Source organism: Phyllostomus hastatus, unplaced genomic scaffold (assembly GCF_019186645.2).
Source record: "Phyllostomus hastatus isolate PE091 unplaced genomic scaffold, TTU_PhHast_1.1 phas_scaffold_200, whole genome shotgun sequence".
Taxonomy (NCBI): Eukaryota; Metazoa; Chordata; class Mammalia; order Chiroptera; family Phyllostomidae; genus Phyllostomus; species Phyllostomus hastatus.
In genome coordinates, this window is record NW_025334016.1 from 6,268,394 (window position 1) to 6,294,473 (window position 26,080).

Below are 26,080 nucleotides of genomic sequence, written 5' to 3' on the forward strand. Positions count from 1 at the left end.
CTGTGCTTGTTTCCTCATTTTTTAAATTTTATTTTTCTTGAGTAAATTAGTCGTTAACATAATTAACCATTTTTTGTAACATCATCCCACATTTCTAAATTGCATCTCTGAGAGTTTTTTTATTGTTGTTCAAGTACAGTTGTCTCCATTTTCCCCTCATCACCACCCCTACCCCAGCCATCCCCACCTCCCACCCTTGATCCTACCCACCTTTGGTTTTGTCCATGTGTCCTTTACAGATGTCCCTGAAAACCCTCCACCTTTCTCCCCACTATCCCCTCCCACCTCCCTTCTGGTTACTGTCAGTTTGTTCTTAATTTCAATGTCTCTGGTTATATTGCGCTCACTTGTTTGTTTTGTTGATTAGGTTCAACTTATAGGTGAGATCATATGGTATTTGTCTTTCATCGCCTGATTTACTTCACTTAGCATAATGCTTTCCAGTTCTATCCATGATGTCACACAGGGTAGGAGCTCTTCCTTTCTTTCTGCTGAGTAGTATTCCATTGTGTAAATGTACCATAGTTTTTTGATTTCATCAAAATAAAAAGCTTCTGTTTCCTCATTTTTAATAGAGGTTGTTAAAAGTAGATAAATACTTCCATTCTGCCAAGCTCTAAATTCTGACTTTAGGAGAAAAAAAAATCCCTCTCTGTTTCATCTACCACCACAGGACAATCATCTTCTCTGAGTGAAGACTGGAACATGTGTGTTCTAGTTCTAAATTCATCACTATTAGTTCCAACTTTCTGGTGCTTCCCTCAGGTATGGGAATTAGGCTGGTCTCAAATCTCTTTTCATGGGGACATATCTCTTCATTTAATCAAAGACTGATGGTTAACAATCAGGAGTGAGGAGAATATTCATAAGACACAGCATTTCCAGAGTGGAGGAAAGGTTTTTTTCCTGAAGGAAGCTACCAGATTCTAGCCCTATTATCAAATAGACATTATGAGCAATAGTAAGACCTATAGCAGTAAACTGAGATCATCAGAAAGACCAAAGTCCAGAGGGAGAGGGTCTGCTAATAAATATTAGATAAATCTCCATGCTTCCTTTGTATGAAATACTCATTACCTTAAAAGGATACTTATAACCCTGGCTAGTGTGGCTCAGTGGACTGAGCACTGGCCTGTGAACCAAAAGGTCACCAGTTCAATTCCCAGTCAGGACACATGCCTGGGTTGCAGACTGAGTTCCCAGTTGTGGTTGTGCGAGAGTTTTCTCTCATACATTGATGTTTTTCTTCCTCTTTTTCTCCCTCCCTTTCCCCCTCTCTAAAAGGAAATAAATTTTTAAAAATCTTCATAAATGGATACTATAGGTGTAGAATACCTGTGACTAACAAAGGCAGGTGTTCAATAGTTACCTGATGATTTCAACTCTGACCAATCAGATCAAAATTTAACATCTACCCAAAAGATTTAGTAATCCAGATCTGAAATACTAGGCTCTTAAGAAATCATTTAACCATTCCTTACCATGAGTTTCTCTCCCTTCCTACAATATCTGCATTGAGTAATAATATCATTGTAATTTAGCACAAAGGTGTCCTGGTGTAAAATGTTGTAAAATACAACCAACTTCAGTCACAACAAAAACTTACTCACCAAAAAGGTTACATCTTAAACATAGCTGGTAGTACAACAGTGTGAATATAATTAAAGCTACTTTATCATCCACTTAAAATGGTGCAAATGACAAATTTAATATTATACACAATTACCAGAATTTTAAATAATAAGAAGTGGGAAGGAACAAAAAATATGTCTCACAATGTACTTTCATTAGGCATGAGCATATGTTTTTAAAAATTAATGAGTACATGTTTTAAGTGAAATAAGTACATTATGATGTTTGAGTTTTAAAGGACTGCCTTCATTTTACATTCAATATTATTTACTATTAGTTTCAACAGAATAAACAATTATATAATTTACAAAATGATTCCCTTGATAATTCTAGCACTCACCTGGCACCATATATAGTTATTACAATATGATCGACTATATTCCTATGCTGTACTTTACATCCCAGTGACTACTTTGTAATTACCAATTAGTACTTCTTAATCCCTTCACCTTTTCCACCCTGTCCCTCAAATCCCCTTCTATCTGGCAAATGTCAGTTTGTTCTCTATATCTACAAGTCTGTCTGTTTTGTTTGCTCATTTACTTTGCTCATTAGATTCCACAAAGAAGTGAAATCATACGGTATTTTTCTTTTCCTTTTTTAAAATATTTTATTTATTTTTTTTTAGAGAGAGGGAAAGGGAGGGAGAAAGAGAGGAAGAGAAACATTAATGTGTAGTTGCCTCTCATGTGCTCCCTACTGGAGACCTGGTCTGCAACCCAGGCATGTGCCCTAGACTACTGGGAATCGAACTGGTGATCCTTTGGTTCACAGGTTGGTGCTCAATTTAATGAGCCACACCAGCCAGGGTGGTATTTTTCTTTTTCTGACTGACTTATTTTACTTAGCATAATATCCTCTAGGGCCATCCATGTTGTCACAAATGGTCAGATTTCATTCTTTTTTATAACCAAGGAATATTACATTATGTATATGTACCACTACCTTTTTATCCACTTGTCTATTGGTGGGCACTTGGGTGCTTCCATATCTTGGCTATTGTAAATAATGCTGCAATGAACATAGGGGTGCATATAACTTTTCAAATTGGCGTTTTGGGTTTCTTCAGATATATATCCAAAAGTGGAATTGTATGTCCTCTTTGGAGAAGTGTCCATCAGGAAGGACTAACGTTTTTATTAATAGCACTAATCACATCAATCACACAAAGGCAAAAGCCTCCTGAGAGTCAGGAAGTACAGTATTTTTGGACTATAAGACGCACCTCCTCAAAATTTGAGAGGAATAATGGTTGTTGATGCTGCTGTTGAGTTCTGTTTACATTTACATTGGTGAAATAATGTTATTTATGTTATAAAATACTTTACTACATTTTTTGCTTCAAAATCTTTTTTTCCTATTTTCCTCTTCTAAAACCTAGGTGCGTCTTATGGTCTGAAAAACATGGGTAAAATGCCTATAGATACAGGTGGAATTTCTTATACATGTTACATGCTACACTTCTGAAAACTCAGTCATATGTGAGTTACATCTAAATGAATTTGAGGGGAAAACTGATAAAACTCAGCTTGAAAAGGTGATTTCTCTACAGTGAAGATTTTTTTTTTTTGCAAAGCAAGCAAGTGTCCAACAAGTACCTAAAATTCTGGCTTCTGTACAGTTTTATTAAAGGCAGGCTAATCTAGAATAAAAAATGTCAGATATAGAGATGACTCCAGAATCAAGTGGTAACAACCCACTTGATCCAGTCCCTCATTTCATAGATGAAGACTCTAGGTCTGCAGAAGAGACAACCACCACCTCCCAGATACCTCAAAACACACACCCAAGGACACACAAACACAGGAGGTGCTGATGACAGCTAAAACCTGAACTCTGTCACTCAAACTGCAGCAGTGTTCATTACTTCATATGCTTCTCCATTTCTTTTCCTTCCAAACAATCATTGTGGCTCAAGAATACCAAATACATTTTTAATTCATATAAAACACATGGTTGCTCATATTTTTAATATTCCTATTACATTTCCCAAGGAGTGTTCTGAAGCTCACTATTCCTGAATCATATTCTACTACTAAAAGTTTCTAGAAGTAAATTTAGGAAATATGCTATAATATCCCTATCTTTAAAAATTTCAATGCATATTAGCAAATCTAAGGCTCTGAAAGGTCCTATGGAAAAGAGACTTGTTAGATTTCATTAAGACTAAGCCTTCCCTAAACTTCTTAGCAAACAATCTTAAAAAAATGGAACCAATATTCTTTGAGGCAAATTTTGGGAGAAGCTATCCTATAGCCTCATTAAAGACCTGTAGTATACATGTATATATAGAACTGAATTCAACTCAGGACCCATCAAATAAACTTTCAACACAAAGCACTGCTAACAACTAACTATACAATTGATTCTTAGGGGAAAAATGTATTACAATGTATGAAGACAATAGACCCTACAGAGTAAAAGAGTAAATTCTGTCAAATCATTTTTATTCAACATTTGACAGAGTTTAAGGTAATTTAAAGATAAAAAGCAAAACACAGGTTCTGATATAAAACATGTTTATTACAGAAACTCAAAGAATTTTCAAAGAACAAGATTGTAACACATTGTAGGTAGACTACGCACATGCTACTGCTACTCCAAAGAACAAATATTCTTAAGATGGATGTTCTCCCTATGGTTTTGGGGAACAGCCTTTATGTTAAAGTGATAATATAGATTTGGTGGCAACCTGAAGTGATTATATAGGTTTCCTGCTAACCTGAAGGCAGCAGGGTTTGATGAGCTATGCTAAACAATTGGGATAGCAATTTGTTAACTTTAATATCAAGCATGGAATTTTGGGAATTTGATATAAAATGTACAATGGACTGTTGAACAATGTGGGTTTGAACTGCATGGGTCCACTGATACACAGACTGTTTTCAACAAATATTGTGAACATACTTCTCTTATGATTTCATTAATCTTTTTTCTCCAGATTATTTTATTGTATGAATACAGTATATAATACATATAACATACAAAATATGTATGTACTGACTGATTATGTTATCAGTTTTCCAGTCAACAGTAGGCCATTAGGAGTTAAGTTTTGGGGGAGTCAAAGTTTTATGCCAATTTTTTAAAAACCCAAAACACTAATTCAAGAGAACATAAGTGCCCTTATGTTCACTGCAGTGTTATTTACAATCACCAAGATATGGAAGCAGCCCAAGGTCCATCAGTAGATGAGTGGCTAGAACAACTATGGGACATTTATATAATGGAATACTACTCAGCCATAAAAAAGAAAAATTTACCCTTTGCAACAGTATGGATGGACATGGATAATATTATGGTATGTGGAATAAGCCAGGCAGAGAAAGACAAATACCATATGGTTTCACTAATATGGAGAATCTAATGAACAAACTGAATTAACAAGCAAAATAGAAATAGACTCATAGATAGAGAGCAGGTTGGCAGCTATGGGTAGGGGTGGTTAGGGAATGGAGGAATTGAACAAAACGGAAAAAGGGACTCAGGGACATGGACAACAGTGTGGTGATTGTGGGGGGAGGGGGTATAAGGGGGATAAATGGTAATGGGAAAACTACAATAAAAAAGTTTATTAAAAGAAAAAGATTTTTAAAGAATTTATTTTAAGGGAGAAGAACATTGATGTACAAGAGAAACACTGATTGGTTGCCTCTCATGTACACTCAACCGGGACCTGGCCCACAACCCAGGCATGTGCCCTGACCAGGACTTGAACTGGCAACCTTTTGGTTTTCGAGATAGTGCCCAACCCACTGAGCTACACCAATCAGGGTTATATGCCAATTTTTTATTCCATGGAAGTTGGTGCACCAACACCTGCATTATGCAGGGGTCAACTGTAATTATATAAATCTTTTTTTTTTTGTTCAAACAAAAATTCTTTAATCAGGAAGTCTGATTAAGTTCAGTATTAACTCAAGCTCTCAAAAACCTATTGGGGAAAGCCAACAGCTGCATCAGAGAAAAGCAGGCAGCTGCTGACAATTCTTTGGTGGAAAAGGAAGTTGCATACTTATACAAACTGCCCCAGTGATCATCAAGTCCAAGTTTTGGTTTTCAAAAATAGGTTTCAAGATTGGCCAAAGAAACCATACACACAACCCCAACAGTACAAAAATTTAAGAATGACATTTAAGGATATAGGAAAAATCAATTATGACAATACATACAAGTTATTTATTTAAAGACACCTTTCGATCTTAGCAAACTAAAATGGGGAGACCTCATGAACAGTAACACACGTAAAACAAGGGCTAATACTACATGAAACAACCCTAGACATTTCCCCATTGACTAAGGTGTAAAATGACAGCTTAGGACACTATTAACATGTAGCTTTTCTTCTGGTTATTAGTCAATGTGTATAAAATTAGGTTAAATTTTTTTCTACTCAGTTATCATCATTTCTCCCTTTTACCTTTTTCCTAATTTTCTCTAGCAACCTTTTTCCTTTGGTTTGACCAGCTGGACTCAAAAGGTTCAGAACCTAAAGTAAGTACCAACACTTATTGGAACAGCACTTGGGAAATGCAATCCTAGAAAAGCCAAATCGTAACTGAAGTGGTCTGACAAAGTTAGGCAGCCATTCCCAATGTGACAATGTCCCCCAGAGTAATCACTAGGTAAATAACTTCTTATGGCTAGATACCATGACCCAGCATGATACTGGTATGCTCCCTGGTGAGGTACTGCAAAATCATGTGCACAATTGCCCACCTATTTTAGTCTTCCATAAATACAAAGCATCATTTAAAACCATGTTAATAGAATAAATAAAAATGCATTTTATTGGCCTGTTTTGCCCCTTAAACTGGCTTGGAGTACAGTTTGTGACACAGAAGATACCAATAGTTAATTAGTTGTCATTCTAAGTTCCTTAGATTTCAGTACTTCCCACTCTTCAAGCCTCAGAGCCTTTTTGGCAGCAATACTGGTATTCTTCATTAGCATTGCTGCTGTCATGAGACCAGCACCCCCAGGGACTGAATTAATGTGAGCAGCTTTCTTCTGGACTCCTTCAAAATCTACATCTCCAACCATCTTGGGCTTGGCAGTGATGGGACTTTGAAATCTGCTCCTACCTTGACCCTATCTGCTGTGATCAGATTTGGAATGCCTGCAGTAGAAACCACAATATCTGCAAGAACTGTATGTTTTGTCAGCTGCTTTTTTAGAGTGTATTGATGAAATACTGTAATAGTGGCATCACCTCCAGAGTGTTCATGCACCCCCATCTGTGCGTAGTATCTCTGTAACATTTTTTGACCTTCCAGCTACCACATTATTCCCTAGGGTTGGAATGCCAGTTTGCTTAACTATTTTTCACTCAACCCATGTGGTAGTGAAATGGAACATTTCATTGGTAGGTGAAATTTCATTTCATGTGGTAGAAATATGGAATACTAGCCCATATACATTCTCCTCACACTAATTACATGAAAGCCATCAACATCCTTGTCTGAAGAAACAGCACTGCAGTTCCTTCTTTCATGTACTCTTTACTTCCTGTACTCTGGAAGAGGCAGCTGAACAAGGAAGTCATTTTCATTATCATTATCATTTAGTTTACTGATTAAATTCAATAGTTCTTTCTCTGAAATTGAAGCTGGTTTCACAAATTTCGCACTTTTGATTCTCACATCTGCAGTGACCCTGGTTTTATTGAGGGCATAGGAATAATTTGCAGGATTCTCACCAACCAGAACCATGCTCAGATGTGGCTGTTGGCTACTTGCTGCCACCCACTCTTCCACTTTTTGCTGCACTTCCTACTTGATCTGCTGGCCAATTTTCCCTAAAAAAATGACAACTACATTTGAAGTGCTGATAAGTGGGGGAATGATGGCAGAAGTGGCAGTTCTGTGTGAGCCTAAGCAGCCAGGTGGCCAATGTGGACAAAAAGGAAGCAGCAGCCATGAGAATGCCATGGTCTGTGTTGGACTACATACACCTTATATAATTTGAAATGTTCCATCTACTCAATCTAACTACAGTGGCAAACTATAGGGTATTAGTTATAAATGTTTCCAGACTTTCATCAGTTGTACACTAAATGGCAACAGCAATTAAAAAAACACTCCCACTCTTAAAAACACCCACCTACATACTTCTTCAAGAGCATCTATCAATGATAACTAAACTTTGCCCAGAAGCTCTAGAAAATAATCTGGATTTCTGAAGGAATTGAAAGTCACATGACCAGTGAGGGAACCCTGCATCTTTTTTTTTTGGAATAAAATATTTATTTTATTTTATAAATATATTTTATTGATTATGCCATTAGTTATCCCATTTCCTACCCCTTTAATCCCCTCCACCCTGTGCAGCCCCCCACCTGCATTACCCGCCTTTAGTTCATGCGCATGGCTCATATATATAAGTTCTTTGGCTTCTACATTTCCCATACTATTCTTGAGCTCCCTATCTATCTTCTACCTACCATTTATGCTACTTATTCTCTGTAACTTCTCCCCCTCTCTCTCCACCTACTCCCCCACTCATAACCCTCCATGTGATCTCCATTTTTGTGATTCTGTTCCTGTTCTAGTTGTTTGCTTAGTTTGTTTTTGTTTTAGGTTTGGTTGTTAATAACTGTGAGTTGTCATTTTACTGTTCATATTTTTTATCTTCTTTTTCTTAGATAAGTCCCTTCAACATTTCATATAATAAGGGCTTGGTGATGATGAACTCCTTTAACTTGACCTTATCTGGGAAGCACTTTATCTGCTCTTGCGCTCTAAATGATAGACTTGCTGGATAGAGTAGTCTTGGTTGTAGGTCCTTGCCTTTTGTGACTTCGAATACTTCTTTCCAGCCCCTTCTTGCCTGCAAGGTTTCTTTTGAAAAATCAGCTGATAGTTTTATCAGAACTCCTTTGTAGGTAACTGTCTCCTTTCCTCTTCCTGCTTTGAAGATTCTCTCCTTAACTTTAATCTTTGGTAATGTCATTATGATGTGCCTTGGTGTGTTCCTCCTTGGGTCCAACTTCTTTGGGACTCTCTGAGCTTCCTGGACTTCCTGGAAGTCTATTTCCTTTGTCAGATTGGGGAAGTTCTCCTTCATTATTTGTTCAAATAAGTTTTCAATTTCTTGCTCTTCCTCTTTTCTTTCTGATACCCCTATGATTTAGATGCTGGAATGTTTAAAGATGTCCTGGAAGTTCCTAAGCCTCTCCTCATTTTTTTGAATTTGTTTCTTCATTCTGTTCTGGTTGAATGCTTACTTCTTCCTTCTGGTCCACACTGATGATTTGAGTCCTGGTTTCCTTCCCATCACTGTTGGTTCCCTGTATATTTTCCTTTATTTCATTTCTCATAGCCTTCATTTTTTCCTCTAATTTGTGACCAAATTCAACTAATTCTGTGAGCATCCTAATTACCAGTGTTTTGAACTATGCATCTGATAGGGTGGCTATCTCTTCATCACTTAGTTGTATTTTTTCTGTAGCTTTGACTTGATCTTTCATTTGGGCCATTGGTTTTTGTCTAGGTGCACCTGTTATGTAGTAAGGGGCGGAGCCTTAGTTGTTCACCAGGGTAGGGTAACCCACATCACTGTGTTGTGATGCTACATGTTGGGGAGGTGTTGGAGAGGGAACAATGCCACTTGCTCCTCTCTCTGCCAGTTTTCAGTCACTTCCTCAGCTACCCACAATTAAATTGGCCCCTTCTGGTGCTGATTCCTGGGTGGGTGGGATTGTGTACATTCTAGGACCCTGTTGGTCTTTCCAATAAACTCACCTGTGAGGCTGGGAGTTTCTCTTACTGCCACCTCAACCTCCACAGGTGTTCTCAATCAGAGGTTCGAGGCTTTATTTCTGTGTGCTAGAATCCTGGGTTGCATGGTCTATCTCACTCCCCAGGTGTTCCTCTTGGTTTATCTGCACACGAATGTGGGACCGCCCAGTCCACAATCCCCCACCTCACCTAGTCCACCAACCACCTCCTTGCCTGCCCCGTCCTCCAACAGCTGCCTTGCCCCAAGTCGTCTCCACCTGGCTGCCTGTCTCTAGCCCTCCTCCCGGTCTGGATGAATGTTTCTTCTTTAACTCCTTGGTTGTCAGACTTCCATATAGTTCGATTTTCTGTCAGTTCTGGTTATTTCTGTTTTTAAATTTGTTGTTGTCCTTCTTTGGGTTGTGTGAGGAAGCAGTGTATCTACTTATGCCTCCATCTTGGCCAGAAGTCATGAAATCAGACCCCTGCATCTTGAACCAAATACTATGGGCAGCTTTATCACCCATGTTTGGTCTCTTTAGCCCTCCTCTACTCTGTCCCAGCCTATGCTCCACATCCAGAGCTGGCAATCCCAAATGGAACAGACTGAAGTCACTGACTACATGGAACCAAATGGGAATAATTCAAATGCCCAAGCATGTATATAAAAATATCAGTCAAATAATACTTGATTCTAATTTTTCTTTCAACTTTACTTTTTTTTTCAAATTCTATTTTAAAACCTGGAAATCCAAGGCCATGCTCAAATGTTTATTACAAGCATAGCTGGCTCTATTTATTCTTTAGATCTGTACAGGCATCTGTCAGAGTTATCGCGGGTTCAGTTCTAGACCACCACAATAAAGCCAATATAGCAATAAAGTGAGTGACAAGTTTTTTTGTTTCCCAGTACATATAAAAATCATGTTTACAATATACTGTAGTCTATTAAGTGTGCTATAGCATTATGCCTAAAATAAACAATGTATCTTAATTAAAAATACTTATTGCTAAAAAATGCTACCCTTTACCTTAGCCTACAGATTCATAAAATTTCTACTTGTAGACAGTCTTTCCTAGATGTTGATGGCTGCTGACTGACCAGGGTGGTGGTTGCTGAAGGTTGGGGGGGGGCTGTCACAATTTCTTAAAATAACAACAAATTTGCTGCATCAATTGACTCTTCCCTTCAATTTCTCAGTAGCATGCAATGCTATTTGATAGCATTTTACCCACAGTAGAACTTCTTTCAAATTGGAGTCAATGTTCTCAGACCCTATTACTGCTTTATCAACTGTTTATGTAATACTCTAAATCCTTTGTTGTCATCTCAATGGTCTCCACTGCATCTTCACCAGGAGTAGATTCCATCTCAGGCAACCACTTCCTTTGCTCATCCTTATGAAGCAACTTCTTATCTGTTCAAGCTTCATTGTCAGATCACAGCAATTCAGTTACTTCTTCAGGCTCCATTTCTAATTCAAATTCTCTTGCTATTTCTACCACTTCTGCAGTTACTTCCACCACTAGTCTTGAATCCCTCAAAGTCATACATGAGGGTTGAAATCAACTTCTTCTAAACTCCAATAAATGTTGATATCTTGACTCTACCCATAAATCACAAATGTTCTTTATGGCATCTAGAGTGATGAATCTTTTCCAGAAGTTCTTCAATTTCTTTTGCTCAGATACAGCTTTATGAAATGCATTTTTAAATAATATAAATTACTCCTTAATCCATGGGCTAGAAAATGGATGTTATGTTAGCAGGCATAAAAACAACATTAATCTCACTGTATGTCTCCTACCAGAGCTCTTGTAAATGAACAGTAATATTTTGAAAAGAAATTCCTTTTTCTGAGCAGGTCTTGAGAGTGGGCTTAAAATATTTAGTAAACTGTATTGTAAACAGATGCTTTGTCACCCAGGCTTTGTTTTTCCATTCACACAGGGATGGGCAAAAGTAGGTTTCCAGTTGTGAGTGACATTGAGTTAATAAAGCTATTGTAATGATCATAACCTGCATGTCTTTTTTCCGTATGAACAACTGTAAATCTACTTTTGTCCACCACTGTAGAGTACAGGCAGGGTCAATTTAGCATCATTCTTAAGGGCCTAAGACTTTAGGATGGTAAATAAGCATTACTTTCAACTTAAAGTCACTATCTGCATTAGCACCTAACAAGAGAGTCAGACTGTCCTTTGACACTGCAAATCCAGGTACTGACTTCTCCTAGCTACGAAAATCCTAGATTGCATCTCTTTCTAATATAACGCTATCTCACCTACATTGAAATTCTGTTGTTTATTGTAGCTACCTTCATTATTATCTTAGATCTTCTGGATAACCTACTTCAGCTTCTTTTTTTAAAAATTGTTGTTCAGGTACAGTTGTCTCTATTTCTCCCCCATCACTCTCCCCCACCCTAGCCATCCCCACCTCCATCCCATCTTTGATCTCACCCCCCCACTTGGCTTTGTCCATGTATCCTTTATACCTGTTCTTTGACAACCCTTCCCCCTTTCACCCTCATCCCCTCCCACCTCCCCTCTAGTTACTGTCAGTTTGTTCTTAATTTCAATGTCTCTGGTTCTATTTTGCTTGCTTGTTTGTTTTGTTGATTAGGTTCCACTTATAGATGAGATCGTATGGTATTTCTCTTTCACCACCTGGATTATTTCACTTAGCATAAGGCTCTCCAGATTCATCCAAGCTGTTGCAAAGGGTAGGAGCTCCTTTCTTTCCGCTGCATAGTATTCCATCTTGTAAATGTACCAGTTTTTTGATCCACTCATTTACTGATAGGCACTTAGGTTGTTTCCAGCACTTGGTTATTGTAAATTGTGCTGCTATGAACATTGGGCTGCATAGGTTCTTCTGAATCAGTGTTTCAGGATTTTTAGGATATAGTTCCAGCAGTGGAACTCCAGGTCAAAAGGTAGTTCCATTTTCAGTTTTCTGAGGAAATTCCATACTGTTTTCCACAGTGGCTGCACCAGTCTGTATCCCCACCACAGTATACTAGGGTTTCCTTTTCTCCACAACCTTGCTAGCACTTTTTGTTGATTTGTTTATGATGGCCATTCTGACCAGTGTAAAGTGGTATCTCATTGTGGTTTCAATTTGCATCTCTCTGATGGCTCATGATGCTGAGCATCCTTTCATATGCTCTGGGCTCTCCATATGTTCTCCTTGGAGAAGTGTCTGTTCAGGTCCTTTGCCCATTTTTTAATTGGATTGTTTGTCTTCCTGGAGTGGAGTCGTGTGAGTTCTTTATATATTTGGGAGATCAAACCTCACCTTGCATTTTTATGTTATGGAGACAACTTCTTTCCTTAAACCTCATCAATCAACCTCTTCTAGCTTCAAACTTTTCTTCTGCCACTTCCTCAGCCTTCATAGAACTGAACAGAGTTAGGACCTTGCTCTGAACTAGGCTTAGGTTTAAGGAAATGTTGTGGCAATAAACTGTTTCACTTTCTTATCATTCAAGTGTTCAGTGGACTAACACTGAATTTCACTCAAAAACTTTTCCTTTGCATTCAAACATGGCTAACTGTTCGGTGTGGGAGGCCTAGTGTCTTGGCTTTCAACATGCCTTACCCACTAAGCATTTCTAGCTTTTGATTTGAAGTGACAGACTTGTGACTTTTTCTTTCACTTGCAAATGTAGAGGCCATTATATGGTTATTAATTAACTTAAATTTCTATATTGTTGTGCCTCACAGAATAAGAAGGCCTGTAGAGAGGGAGATATGGGGAAACAGGTGATCAGTGGAGCTGTCAGAACACACAGGTTTATTGATTAAGTTTGCCATCTTGCATGTGTCTGGTTCATGGCACTCTAGAACAATTACACAACAGTAACATTAAAGATCACTGATCACAGATTATAAAAACTAATTATAATGAAAAAGTCTGAAATATTGTGAGAATTACCAAAATATGAGGGAGACATGAAGTGAGCAGATGCTGTTGGAAAAATGGCACCAACAGACTTACTCATAGCTGAGCTGTCACAAACCTTCAATTTGTAAAACATACAGTATCTACAAAGCACAATTAAATGTTGTCCAATAAAATGAGCTAAGTCTGTATGGATTGTTATAAGGATCTCCTGAGTAAAATCACCAAATAATTAAAAATGTACTAAACTTTTTTTAAAGATTTTATTTATTTATTTATCTTTTTAAGAGAGGGAAGGGAGGGAGCAAGAGAGAGAGAAACATCAATGTGCAGTTGTTAGGGGCCGTGGCCTGCAACCCAGGCATGTGCCCTGACTGGGAATCGAACCTGCGACACTTTGGTTTGCAGCCCATGCTCAATCCACTGAGCTACACCAGCCAGGGCAAAATGTACTAAACTTTTGAGCTTAGTACATATAATTTTAAATGTCAAACAGAAAAAAATATGAACATAAAATGACCTTACCTTACTGAAATTAAAAATCATAGTTCACTGTCTTTCTTTACAGGCCAATTTCAGAATAGCTCTTACGGGAATTCAATTAGGTGCTCATAGAGGGAGATCATGGAAAATTTGGAAGCAATAGAAAATGCAGAATTATAATTGCAGTGACTAGAGCTAGTGCCATTTGTTGTAAGCACCATTTGTTAGTTACCGCACTAAATAAATTTGAATTTTTTTCAAAAAGTGCTAGAAAAGGGGTTTACCTTTATTTATTTATCTGTGTAATTTCATTTATGATTACTCAGGAAGAAATCAATTATTCTGTTAACAGTATTAAGAACATGAAGATATATTTCCCATCTTAAAACCATTCATTAACATTCAGATTAATATAAAAATTTTCAACATCAGACCCCTTGAAACAGAAATATCTGGTGAACTTAAGACTTGTAGGTACTTTCAATATGAAACTTGCTTTTGTTTCATGGAGCTACCACTCTTTGAGCATTCTCAAATAATGAGAATTCATCATCTGTTGAACATGTAAAAATATGCAAGTTGCTTTGCTGAATCCCAGGAATAACACCTTGTAGAAAATAACATAATAAGACAAGCACGTACAAGGAGGGACCCCCCCAAAAAGCCAGAATTATCTTCTGTAGAGTGGGCCCCTTGTAAAACAGGCTTCACCTGCTAGGTGAGTGTTCTAGGAACCCATCTGTATCAGTGTACCAGCTGGCATTATTGTGAGAGGATGTGTTCAGCTTCAGTGATTTTTTTTGAAGATTCTTTTAATGCATTTGCCCATTTCACAATGAGTGATTTACAAGCACACCTGCCCACATGGAGCTGATGTTCAGCAGTTTTTGACCAAAAAACAGCATGACCTCTCTGCTCCATCTTCCCTATTCACTGGATCTTGCCCCAAGCAACTTTTGTTTTTGTTTCCCCAGATGAAAAAAGTCCTCAAAGGGAAACATTTTGATGTGGAAGAGGTGAAACAAAAAAGAGCAGAAGCACTAAAAAGGCATCAAAATCGAGTGCAAAAATTGTTTTGAGCAGTGGAGAAAATGTCTTGCTAGGAGTACTGAATCACATGGAGAGTACCTTGAACCTGACTGAAGTTTAAACATGTGAGAATACCAATTTTTTAATTTAAAAATTATGAGGGTTTCTTTGGTCCCCCTTCATATACTCGGTTTATACATCTTTACAATTAGTTTTGACAGCTAGTTTGTCCTTTGTGGTTTTCAGACTTACTCATTAACCCCCCAATTAAATAGGTGTATTACTATTACTGTAAGTAAGCTCTATACAACTGTGAAAATTGGTCTTACTTTCTTAGGTCTAACTCATAATGCTAGAGCCATCTCATATCAGTTGCATAACCCTATCTGAGAGAGATCAAGGCACTTTTTTTTTGGTCATTTCTCAACACTTCTAAAAAGGGAAGAAGACAGTATTACCTCTACTTTAAAGATAAAAATGGAAGTGCAGAAAGCACAAACACAGCTTCTAGTATGTCCTAGTTTCTTGAATTTGGTGCTGGATATAGGAATATGTTCAGTTTGTAAAAGTTCATCAAGCTACATACACTAATGATTTGTATAGTCTTCTGTATGTTATGTTATACTTCACTAAAAAAATAAAAAAAGTAAAATGTAAAGATTCAGATTTCAAAACATACAGTAACTTGCCTAAAGTGGCAGAGGCAGGCCCCAAAGCAAGCCATGTCACTCCTGGGTAGTATTCAGTGCTCTGCATCCAACTGTCCTTGTTCCATTGTTGCTTTCGCTGTTAATCATTTCTTTACGCTCTATCTCTTATTTCTCCTTTGGTCATCAACAAATAAAATATTCTGCCTCATGATCAGAATATACCTGAAATACCACACTTAAACTTTCTCTTCATGCCAACCTAATGTTACACACATACAGTAATATGTATCCCTGCAACAACCAAGCCTCACCCTAGTTAGGAGACCCAAGTGCATTTCACTAATCCATAACCATCCTTTGGTAGTCTGATTGCAACCCTTATAAATAATTACTGCATTGTGTATAGTTATGATTTTAACTATAAAATATCTCATTATCTGTTTAACTGTTTAAGTCAATCTTCATACTTTCTTAAAAAATGCTAACAATTGAAAATTGGAAGGGGGGGGATCTCAGGCTATTCCCCACCTCTCTTAAATTCTCTGAAATGATGGGAAAAGGTCAGTAAAACAATTCTGCAGAAATCAGGTTTGGTCACATAAATATTTCTTTCCAATCACCTCTCAACACCATCTAGACACAAACCACAACCATCTTGAAAAGATTAGGTTCTCATCTTCCCCCAGTGTATTCATACAAACTGTTTCCTCTGACTGGAACACCTTCCCACTTGTCTAGCCCCTCTCTATTAATCAAGACTTAGCTCAAGTATCCAAGAATTATTTTTAATTCCCCTCAGATCAAGTTAAGCATTCTCTCCTGTCTTAGTGCTCACAAAACACAGGACTGCTATATACCAGTAGAAAGAACAATGAATCAAGAGTCACAAAACTCACTGATAAAACATTAAAGTATGTTGTGGAGTCTTAAAGATATCTTTACTTAGACGCTAGATCATTACCCCAATTCTCACTCTAAGTAGGCTGGGTTCCCCTTCTGTTTCTATATTTTGTCATAGCAACCCTTTGGCTTTCCTTCACAGCAATCAAAATTGTATTTTAAACAATTATTTGTAAAATTATGTAACATCTCTAGAGTTCAGAAGAACCTGGAACATAGTAACTGTTCAATACATTTTGTTGAATGAATGTTTCCAAGAAGTTCCATACCATTTTGTTTCATTTGATATGCCATTTTGGTTCACTTGATAGCCCATTTTGATTTACTGCTTCAAAAATGATATTCTGAATTAGTATGCCAAAGCTGCTTCACATATGCAACTTATGATTACAGACATTATGGAACAAGTATGGCAAACTAAGAGAGAAATAATTATTTATGTTTACTTTCCCAATTTTTAATTTTGTCCAGTTTCATTGAAAAATAATTGACATACATCATGGTATAAGTTTCAGGCATACAGCACTATGGTTTGATTGACATATATTGTGAATACTTCTCCTGTTAAATGAGTTCCCAAATGGCAGGGATTGTGTACAATTATAGCAAGGTGGCTGAAGAGTTCAGAGGATAAGAGTCAAACTTTCCTAGGCTCCCAGCTGTACCAGTCAAGAACTTGGTAACCCTTAACAGGTGACTTAAACTCTGAGTCTTTCCTCACATATCTATAAAATAAAGATAATACCACCTACTTCCTGGGATTGTTGTATATTTTCCCTAGCTTTATTGAGATATAATTGATAAATAAAAACTGTACACATTAAAGGTATACAATGTGATTTCACACATACATTGTGAAACAATTACCACAGTAAAATTACCAAATCAATTAAGATTTCCACCCACTCACATTATTAACCATTACCTTTCTTTTGTGGGGAGAACATTTATTATCTACTCTGTAAGCAAATTTCAAGTATGCAATGCAGCATTATTAACTATAGCCACCATGCTGTACATTAAATCCACAGACCTTATTCATTCCACACAACTGAAAATTTGTACCCTTTGAGCAATATCTCATTTATCCCACCCCTGGGAACCGCCATTCTAATCTCTGCTTGTATGAGTTTGACTATTTTAGATTCCACATATAAGTGAGATCATGCAGTATTTGTTTTTCTGTGCCTGGATTACTTCACATAGCACTATGTCCTCCAAGTTAATCTCTGGGGTCTGTTCATAAAAGTATTTTTCATGTAGTATGAAAAATAGAGGCATTTATTGAAGAAGATACAAGAAACATTGTACACAGAACAATGACGCCTCAGTCCCCTTCAAAGTAGGCATCTTGGGACCTCACCCAACCACCATCAGCTGCTCCTTCGTATTTTTCTGATTCACATCGATAGTCTGAAATTGCTTTGCTTTCAAAGGTGATTTTAGTTTTGGGAAAAGCCAAAAGTCACAGGGTGCCAAATCTGGGCTATAGGCGGGCTGAGTCACCTGGATGATTTGATGTTTCAACAAAAAAACGCTGCACGAAACGTGATGCATGAGTGGGTGTGTTATCATGATGAAGTAATCAATCACTAGTTGCCCATAGCTGTGGTCTTCTGAATCATCCAAATAGTTTCCATGGAGGAATATTCAAGCTTAATGCAAAATTTGATGCAGATTCATTGTCTACGCACTGAGTCATTTTGAATGCGACAGCTACACAGCACACATGCTCACTCAACGGAGTCTACCACCCACACTGACTAGTACAGTGAAGTCATCATTGTTCACACATGGGTATTCCAGTCCACTCTCCTTGGCTGCCAGGTTGCATTGATGCCATGTAAACCACTCTCATCATATTAACAACCACTGGGCTTTTTCCAGGCAGACATACAAACAGCAGAATTACCTTCTTTTTTAAAGGGCTGAACATTACATTATGTGTGTGTGCATGTGCAAACACAGATCACATTTTCTTTATCTATTCATTCACTGATAGTCATTTCGGTTGTCTACACATGTTGGCTATAGTGAATAATGTGGCAGTGGACATGGAAATGCAGCTATCTCATTGAGATACTGATTTCATTTCCTTTGGATATAAACTAGAAGTGGAATTGCTGGACTATATGGTAGTTCCATTTTTAATTTTTTGAGAAATCTCCATACTGTTTTCCAAAATGGCTATACCAATTTGCATTCTTACCAACAGTATACAAAGGTTCCCCTTTCTTCACATCCTTGCCAATGCTTGTATTATTCTTGGTAACAGCCATATTAACAGGTGTAAGTGTTATCTCATTGTGCATTTGATGTGCACTCCCTAATGACTGGTGATGTTGAGTGATGTTATGAACGTCTCTCTTAGAACTGCTTTTGCTGTTTCCAACAGGTTTTAGTATGTTGTGTTTCCATTTTCATTAGTCTCACAATATTTTTTGATTTCTCCTTTGACCCATCAGTTGTTCAGGAGTATGCTGTTCAATTTCCATGTTTGTGAATTTCCTATTACTGATTTCAAGTTTTATACCATTGTGGTTGGTATGACTTAACTACAATCTTAACTTCTAAAGTTTAAGACTTGCTCTGTGGCCTAACATGATCTATCCTGGAGAATGTTCCATGGCTACTTAAAAAGACTGTATTTTACTGCTGTTGGATGGAATATTCTGTATATATCTGTTAGGTCCATTAGGTCTACAATATTATTCAAGTCCTGGATAATCATCTGTTTGGATATTCTATCCATTATCTGAAGTAAGATACTGAAGTACCCTGCTATTATTATGTTGCTATCTATTTCTCCCTTTGGTTCTGTTAATGTTTGCATTATATATTTAGGTGCACTAATGTAAGGTGCATATATATTTATAATTATATATCACCCTAATGGATTTAAATTTTTATTATTACATAACATCCAACTTTGCTTTTGTGACAGTTTTTGACTTAAAGTCTATTTTGTCTTATGTAAGCATAGCCACTCCTACTCTTTTGTTTATAATTACATGGAATATGTTTTCCCATTCCTTCACTTTCAGTTTGTGTCCTTAAATCTAAAGTGAGTTTCTTGTAGACAGCATAGAGTCTTGTTTTGTTTTTTAATCCATGCAGCCACTCTATGTCTTTTAATTGGAGAATTTAATTCATTTACATGCAAAATAATTGATAGGTAAGGACACCTATTGCCATTTTGTTCATTGTTTTCTGACTATTTTGTAGTTTTTTTCTTTCTCTCTTGCTGTCTTCCTTTGTGATTTGATTTTTTAAAAGATTTTATTTACTTTTAGAGAGGGAAGGGAGGGAGAAAGAGAGAGAGAGAGAGAAACATCAATGTGCAGTTGCTGGGGGCCATGGCCTACAACCCAGGTATGTGGCCTGACTGGGAATCAAACCTGCGACACTTTGGTTCACAGCCCACGCTCAATCCACTGAGCTATGCCAGCCAGGGCAATGATTTGATTTTTTTGTAATGGTATGCTTTTATTCCTTTATCTTTTGTGCATCTACTACATGTTTGTGCATTGTGCTTACCATGGTGCTTGAAATAATAAAATATTTTATAGTTATAACCATCTACTTTAAGCTGATAACTTCAATTGCATATAAAAGCTCTACTTTTACACCCTCCCCACATTTTATGTTACTGCTGTTACAATTTACAACTTTTTATATTATGTATGGTTATGTATTAACAAGTTATTATAACTATAGTTGTAGTTGTTGCTAATACTTTTGTCTTTCAACTTTTATATTATAGTTAAAAGTGGTTTACGCACCACCAATACAGTATTAGAATATTCTGAATTTGAGTACCTATGTACTTACTTTCACCAGAGAGTTTTCATGTTTTCTTGTTGCTAATTAGTGTCCTTTCATTTCAACTTAAAGAATTCCTTTGTCATGTCTTGTAAGGCAGGTCTAATGGTGACGAATTCCCTCAGCTTTTGTTTGTCTTGGAAAGTCTGGGGAAGCTTTTATTTTTCCTTCATTTGTGAAGTGCACCTTTGCCAGATACACTAATTATTTTTGTTAAATTTATAAAACCTTTTTAATTGAAGTAACATTAGTGATCGACATGATATAAGTTCCAGATATACAACAGTATAATTCAGTATCTGTACACACTATAGCTGCTCACCATCAAAAGTCTAGTTTCCATCCATCACGATATATATGACCTCCTTTAACCCATTTCATCCCCTCCCTATCTCTCTTCCTCTCTGGTAACCACCAACTTGTCCATATCAATGAGTTTGTTTTTGCTTGAATTTTTCATTTCTTACTTATACTCCACATGAGTGAAATCATATGGTATTTGTCCTTTTCCACATGACATTTCACTTAGCATAATATTCATGGTCCATCCATGTTGTTGCAAATGGCAGTATTTCATCATTTTTATGAATGAGTAGTATTCTATTACATATGTGTGTATCTCACATATTCTTTATCCATTCATTCATTGATGGACACTGAGGTTTTTTCCATATCTTGGCTATTATAAATAATGCTATAATGAACATGGGGTACATATATCATTTTGAACTAGGGCTTTTATATTCTTCAGATAAATACCCAGAAATGGATTAGCTGGATCATCTTGGTAGGCATTTATTTCCCTTCAGCACTTGGGATATATCATCCCACTTCCTCCTTGCCTACAATGTTTCTGGTGATAAATCTACTGATAGCCTTATGGGGAAAGGGAGGGAAAAAGGAGGAAAAGGAGGAAAGAGGAAGAGGAGGAAGAAGAGGAGGCTTATATGTAATACATCACTTTTCTTCTGCTGCTTAAAAAATTCTGCCTTTGACTTTTGACACTTTGATTATAATATGTCTTGGTAAAGACCTCTTGGTGTTCAGCCTATTTGGGGTACTTTGGGTATTGTGGATCTGGATGGTCATTGTCTTCCCATCATTTGGGAAGTTTTCTATCATTATTTCTTTAAATAAGCTTTCTGCACCTTTCATTTTTTCTGCTCCTTCTGGGACTCCAACCAAAAAAGAGCTAACACTGGAGAACTCATAAATGGCTGGTAAGTTCACTTTCTACTTAACCATGGTATCTCTTGCTGTGGATAGAAACCAAGAACCTGGGTATAAACTACATCACCTGGTGGCTGAAGTAAGAAAATGACTGGCATAATATCTATTCTGCTTTAACAGGATCATACAGAGATCACACTGCCCATTTTTGCCTGGCCATTTATTTGCCCATCATTGATTAACTCCCTTCTTGGCAATTATGTCCACATATTTCTTCTCTCATAGTTTTTCCTTGTCTTTCAAAATGTTCCTGTCCTTTGAAAAAAGTATTTCCCCAGTCCTAATTCCTCCCAATTAATGAGTCTACAAAATGAATACACCCCAATCTGCCGATCAATTCTTTGAATATAGCTATATCAAGGAAAAGGAAAGACATCATGGAAAATTAGTCTAAAGAACTAATGCCATCACTCTCTAACTGATTCAAAGTTAGTGAGTCTTAATGCTGGTTACTCTTGTTAGGTGGTGGCAAAATTTAATAATGTCATATGGCAAATGAGGCTACAGTTAAAGGAAATGCATGAAAACTATAGGATATGGGTGTATGGTGGCTTTTTTTTTGCAGCTTTTGAGACTTGTGGTGTGAGAGACCAAATCAAACTAGAGCTAGTCATTCTATGCTTGCCACTTTCAATTTTGACCTACTGAGAGTCACATAATTTATAGAGCTGTAAACATCAACAGACCCTGCTCCTCAAATTCAGGTGATTATAAGCAGTAACCCAGAGAAGTAACTATCTTAGCAGGAAAGGACCACAGCTCCAAGCTGTTTTAAGAGTTCTCTTCAGGACAAGGAAGAAGACCAACTAGCAAAAATCAGATTAAGGATGTTGCCTACGTCAAGGCAGATGACTATTAATTCAAAAGCTACAGGAAAATGGCTGACCACAGAGGCCAGTGAGTATAAGAATTTTCAGACCAAGAAACTGTATAGATGTGACTTTTCTCCCATGGAGTTTATTAAAAGCAAAAATATAAAAACCTCTAAGAAAATAGTATTATCATAGAAGCCACAAGTTTGCCCTTCAGCAGCCACCAAGTATTAAGTGTCTAAAATAATTCATGGCCTCAAACCCTCTCCAACTAAACATTAGCTGAGAAAGCTGTGCATTCACTAAGAAAATTATGCTCCCCAATGAGTACCTCCAATGGAGCTATGGAAAAAAAACAGACAAAAATACGTCTAGAGAACAGTCGCGGGCCTGTTCTGGGGCAAAAGAAATCCCCCTGTATTACTCAGATTATTTCAATTGCTGCTTTGACCCTGCTCTCCATTAACAAAGCCATGACTACTTTGCCTTTGGTGATTGAGTGCTATTTGGCCTCTGCCGCCCCAGAATCTAGTTATTTTCACTGTACAGAGATGGACCAAAGTAGGTTTACAGTTGTAATACAAATAAGTAATAAACTAATAAATAATAATATAAGAATAAACTCTGTGTTTTGCATGCTCACAGTGGTAAGCTTACTATATAGTTTCCACTGTAATTTCTGACCTACAGGAAAAAGCTGTCACAGAGCTCTTCAAGAATGCTGGGACTCCCCTCACAAATTTATTTTGTAAGGCAAAGGAAATCCACCCAAGGAGCAGAACCAGGGACTACCAGATAGGCCTTCCAAGGAACTTTCTTTTTTTTTAAAGTATATTTTATTGATTATGCTATTACAGTGGTCCCAATTTTTTTCTCCCCTTTATCCCCTCTCCACTCTGCACCCCCTCACACTCCAGTATTTCCCCCCACCCCTCAATTCATGTCCATGGGTTGTACATATTTAAGTTCTTTGGCTTCTCTGTTTCCTATACCATTCTTAACCTCCCCCCAGTCTATTTTATGCCTACCAATTATACTCTTTATTCCCTGTACCTCCCCCCCCCATTCTTCCTCTCCCCCTCCCCACTGAAAACCCTCCTGTGACTCCATTTCTCTGGCTCTGTTTCTGTTCTAGTTGCTTGCTTAGTTTTTTTTTTAGGTTCAGTTGTTGATAGTTGTGAGTTTGTTGTCATTTTACTGTTCATAGTTTTTGATCTTCTATTTCTTAGACAAGTCCCTTTAACATTTCATATAATAAGGGCTTGGTGATGATGAACTCCTTTAACTTCACCTTACCTGGGAAGCACTTTATCTGCCCTTCCCTTCTAAATAATAGTTTGCTGGATAGAGTAATCTTGGATGTAGGCAAGAAACTTTCTCTTTCACCTGAACAGTGAGTCTTTGCTCTTTCTGTCCAGTGGGATTTGATCACTGCTATCTTTCCCATTCCCTGTTTTGGGGGGATGGATACTTTCATTATAGTTATTCTATTCCTTTTCTTCCTATGTAACAATGAAAGAGGGGGCAGTTTGTGGAACACCAGATGACAAGAAGCCATACCTAAACCTAATGGGGAAGTCCGTGTATTACTAAGAAATGGAGAACTTAGAAATTGAATGGGAGATGTTTCCATTGAGGAGGAAGTGAATATATTTCTTGCATAGGAAGAAGATGGAATAAGGATTAGATAGCTAAAACTGTGGCAAATATTGTTAATTGATATCCATTTTCCCCCTTCTTTCTTGCAATCAGAAACCCCAAGTTGTTGTGCTCCAATGTGCTCAAGTAAAAATGCACACCCCAGCTTTGCGGCAGATGAAGTGACGGTGTGAAATAGTTTGGTAAATAATGTAAAAGTAAACCTCAATGGATGTGGTTTACAGGACAGTTCTTTTATTTTTAAAGATTTCATTTATTTATTTTTTTGAGAGAGGGGAAAGGAAGGAGAAAGACAGAGAAACATCAGTCTGTGGTTGCCTCTCACGTGCCCCCCACTGGGGACATGACCTGCAACCCAGGCATGTGCCCTGACTGGGAATCAAACTGGCGACGCTTTGGTTTACAGGGTGGCACTCAATCCACTAAGCCACACCAGCCAGGGTGGAAAGTTCTTTAAAGATATCTTACTCATGTGGCAGGCACCATTTTGTTCCTCCCCCATCTTTCAGACTGCCTAGAACACAGATGGAATGACTCAGAAGATACTTTGTAACCATGAGCATAAAATAAGCATGTCTGAGAAGAAAGCCAGAAGACACCTACATCCCTAGTGACATCTTGGAGATACCATGCCAGCCCTAGAATACTTAACTTTGGAATTCTCATTTCATGAGTGAAAAACAAGCTCAAATTTAGGCCACTATTCTTTGGGTTTTCTGTTCCATGTAGCAAAATTCAATTCCTTAACTGATACACATAGAATCCTACAAACCACTGGAGAGTAAAAAACAGAATCTATAAAAATTATATCAGGTACCTTTGGTTTACTTAGCCAGAGTGCCACATATTTGTCATCCATATCCCCCATATCCACTTTAGGCATGGCTAATCAATCAGGGTATTCGCTTCCAGTAAGTTGAAAGTATACCTACAAAACTGTTTCGACTCCAAGTTTCACCTGATCTACTGACCTGACACCCAATGTAGAACCTATTTTCCTTTTTTTTCAAGATTTTTGAGGGAGATAGAGATAGAGATAGAGATAGACATAGATAGATAGAGAGAGAGAGAGAAACATCAATGTGCGGTTGCTGGGGGTCATGGCCTGCAACCCAGGCACGTACCCTGACTGGGAATCGAACCTGCAACACTTTGGTTCGCAGCCCGTGCTCAATCCACTGAGCTACGCCAGCCAGGGCCTATTTTCCTTTTTAACAACCCCAGTTTATCCCAGTTCTAGAGTTCTAGGATTCTAAGACAAAATTACAGATCTTACAATGGAGAAAAAGTGTCAAGATTTCTACACTTGTCAAGTAACTCAGATCAAATTATATAATCTAATTCTACAACTCCAGACTAGTCATATTTTCTTTAAAAACTTGTTCCTTCATTTGTGAGATGAAAAAACATAATAAAACACTACTTACCTCAGGGTTGATGTTAAGATCACATATAAAATAAGTGTGAAAAAAGTGAACTTTAAATTACTACAAACATGTAAAGTATTAATGTCTTTAACATGTAATTTATTCTTCACAACTATTATAATTCGCCATTAGAAATACTCAATATTTGAATTTAAATTCATTTCTAGAACATGGCTGTATTGTCTTATGCAGTGGTATAGAGAATTATACCAAGAAAGAGTTCATTTTTATGATTTTATACCAAAGAAATAATGGAATGGGGTGGGAGAAGCACAAAAAGATCAGGGGTATATTCCAAACATTTCCAAAGCTTTAATTCTACCAGGCAGAAATAACACTAGCATTCATGGGAGAATTCAGTTTGTATCCTATTGGGTAAATCTTTCTAAAAGAAAAAAGAAAAAGTAGTTTCATTATGGGGGAGGGGAAGTTTATCACACATATGTATTCTTTTAACTCAAAGGGAAGAAATCTCTTCAGCTCTACAGAATAAAATTTACAAAAAGGTTAAAATAACTAGGCAGGCTTAATTAAATCAGCAAATATTTGATAGTCTACTAAATATAATGACTTGTCACTATTATAATAGTGAATATCCTAGAATCCCTATCCTCAATGAGAGCTGTGAAGTAACCCTTGAGATCTAAGTCTTAATACCCAGGACAAAAATGTAATTGAAGTTTCAATGTTTAGAGAAGTTTTAGTATTATACAAAATATACTCATTAAAATCTCACTATTGGTGGTCTTTAAAACAGGATCCACATACATATTCCCAGCTGAAGTTCATTAAAGTTTTCCAGTGCTTACTT

At 37.2% G+C, this 26,080-nt stretch overlaps 1 protein-coding gene and 1 pseudogene across 11 annotated transcripts in view; both read right to left on the reverse strand.

The window, feature by feature from the left end:
* The window catches only part of CASK (calcium/calmodulin dependent serine protein kinase), a 422,712-nt gene that overhangs the window by 360,664 nt on the left and 35,968 nt on the right, over nucleotides 1-26,080 (reverse strand). The window lies entirely within an intron of this gene.
* Nucleotides 6,487-7,551, reverse strand: LOC123832743 (annotated as a pseudogene).